This window comes from Diaphorina citri, unplaced genomic scaffold, assembly GCF_000475195.1.
Source record: "Diaphorina citri unplaced genomic scaffold, Diaci psyllid genome assembly version 1.1 scaffold4080, whole genome shotgun sequence".
NCBI lineage: Eukaryota > Metazoa > Arthropoda > Insecta > Hemiptera > Psyllidae > Diaphorina > Diaphorina citri.
In genome coordinates, this window is record NW_007381479.1 from 1,889 (window position 1) to 4,958 (window position 3,070).

A 3,070-nucleotide genomic window follows, 5' to 3' on the forward strand; every position below is an offset into this window, starting at 1 on the left:
TGGCGGTTTTTGGTGTAATTTAACAATATCTTGGGAACGGTATGAGCTAGAGACTTAAAATTTGTTATGTAGTTCACAAATGTGACAAAGATGCAACACAAAACGCTTGGTTGAGATGGTTGCTGCGCTTGGCGGTATTTTGACCGCTTTTGGACAGATTTCGACCGTTTTTGGCGGTTTTCAGCTATAGCGACAAAACGGTTAGAGATATTGTAAAAGTTAGGGTAAAAGAACACTCAAATAAGCATCATTCAATAGGATAAGGAAAGTCGTGTGATGTTCACACCAGATTGTTGTTTTTATGACTACAATTTTGGAATACTACTGGTTTGATAGCATTCTTTAAGCCCTTTCTTTTGATAAAATTAGATCTTGAAAAAGTTCGTCGAGATCAGACTTATGTGGCGTATGGTACAGGTGGGCCAATAAAGGGTACGTTTTTTAGGTGGGCGAATAAATGGTACACTTACCCTACTTACTCTTCGTTTGCTTCTTCTTCTTCTTTTACTGCAAGAGGTCTACAGTTCTGTCACACAATTCCAGCGGATATCATACATACATTTTGTGACGAGATGAAACATACATATTTCATCACAGACAAGATTAATAACATTAAAGTAAAAATAATAATGATAAAAAAAACTCTACAAAATGGCCTCTGGTCTTTGTTGAAAAATTGCTGACATTTGGGAATGTGAAAAAAAAAAGAAGAAAAAAAGAATTAATGGACAGTTTTCATATTTTTTTGTAATTTTTTTCATGAAGATAAAAAATAAAAAAAAAAAAAAAAAAATAATAATAATAATCTAAGGTTGGGAATTGAAAGAACTAAACTTCATCTACATGAAAGATGCGGCTAAGCAGCTAAGCACGGTCAATTCCGGGTTATATGAGGGTTAATTTTTAGTCGAATTATGTAACATGTAAAATTCCCGGTGTATGGTTTGAGAATTATTTAAATCTTACTCATTCTTTCCCCTCTCTCTCCCTCTTTCTCTCCCCCCCTCTCTCTCTTTCTCTTCCTCACACCAGATTTTTAGTAAGTATGACAAGATTCAGAAGAGATACTGTGACAGTACGTAAACAAACTTTACCAAAGCTTACATTTTACATTACATATTCATCAAGTTCAGTGTTGACAGTCTCAAACTTATAACATTGGTTCTTGAGCTATTGTTCTGAGGAGATGAAGAGATCTTAATGACAGACTGGGACAGTTATGTAAGCAGAGGTGTAAATTATAGGCAAACATGTTTGGAGACATCCAAAATCTGAACCGGGATTTATAATCATAGGGTCTGAAGTTTGAACAGAGACGGATTTCAATATTATCGTCATGAGGTTTTTGTCATATTTTGAAGACAATCTATTTGTGATTAATGTTAGCCCTGATTTACGTAGATTCGTATAAGCTTAACCCATCCCTCAGGGCAATTGCCCCAACACCTAAGCCTCAGAGTGGGCTTTTTGTGGATGGAGTTAAGCTACCTACCAAAATTTGGGAGAAACGTAAAGGGTATGAACATTGTTCCCGTTGGTCTAATGAGATCGTCAGGAACTTCATTGATTGATTATGTCAACCTGTAAATCTCAAGTCATCCTTCCTGATTTCGTTCTGACAATCCTGATTTTTGCGTCACTCCTACTGATTTCTGCGTCAGAACTTGATTCGTCACAATATGACCCAAGATGTCATGTCATGTCATCATTCGTTGACAATCCTGATTTTTGCGTTCACTCCTACTGATTTCTGCATCAGAACTTGATTCGTCACAATATGACCCAAGATGTCATGTCATGTCATCATAGGTGAAGTCATTGTTTATGCTCTTTTTCGCTTGCTAGTAAGAAGTTAATGTTGCTGATTTTGCAAGTAATTTACACGTATAATGTCGGTCACTCAGTGCTCTTTTTCGCTTGCTAGTAAGAAGTTAATGTTGCTGATTTTGCAAGTAATTTACACGTATAATGTCGGTCACTCAGACCGTCTCGTCTGAGTGTGAGTGACCGGCACAAAAAATGATCTCATGTATGTCTCTGATGAGGGACATACAACACAGGACACGATGAAATATTTTCAATTTCGGGTGGCTATTAGGTAGAGGTACCAACCTCAGTGTTGTTATTAGCACGGCGGACTTCGGATTTGGAACTATGCGGGGAACGACATTTGTGAGGAGCATTATGATCAACACAGTGAAATTCCATTTTTACTTTCCTTATCCTATAGGAAGGAAAGTAATGTAATCGGGTCAAAATTTCGATGGTCAGTTTTTAGTGCCAAAACACTTATTAGGTAGAGGTACCAACCTCAGTGTTGTTATTAGCACGGCGGACTTCGGATTTAGAACTATGTGAGGAGCATTATGATCAACACAGTGAAAATTCCATTTTTAGTAAGTATGACAAGATTCAGAAGAGATACTGTGACAGTACTTAAACAAACTTCAACAAAGCTTACATTTTACATTACATATTCATCAAGTTCAGTGTTGACAGTCTCAAACTTATAACATTGGTTCTTGAGTTATTGTTCTGAGGAGATGAAGAGATCTTAATGACAGACTGGGACAGTTATGTAAGCAGAGGTGTAAATTATAGGCAAACATGTTTGGAGACATTCAAAATCTGAACCGGGATTTATAATCATAGGGTCTGAAGTTTGAACAGAGACGGATTTCAATAATATCGTCATGAGTTTTTTTGTCATATTTTGAAGACAATCTATTTATGATTAATGTTAGCCCTGATTTACGTAGATTCGTATAAGCTTAACTCATCCCTTAGGGCAATTGCCCCAACACCTAAGCCTCAGAGTGGGCTTTTTGTGGATGGAGTTAAGCTACCTACCAAAATTTGGGAGAAACGTAAAGCTAAGTTTTCGAAGACTCAATCACACGGTAATGGTTGATGTGATTGTTGTTTTTCTCCTGCAAAAGGCACCATTCACATATTATGAAAGCTGCGCTGCCGACAGTAGAAAGTATGTAGAATCCTAGACGAATCTGTCTTGACGATGCGACGAATTGTGACTTCGTAATGAGTTACCAATATATTGATGTCCAAAATC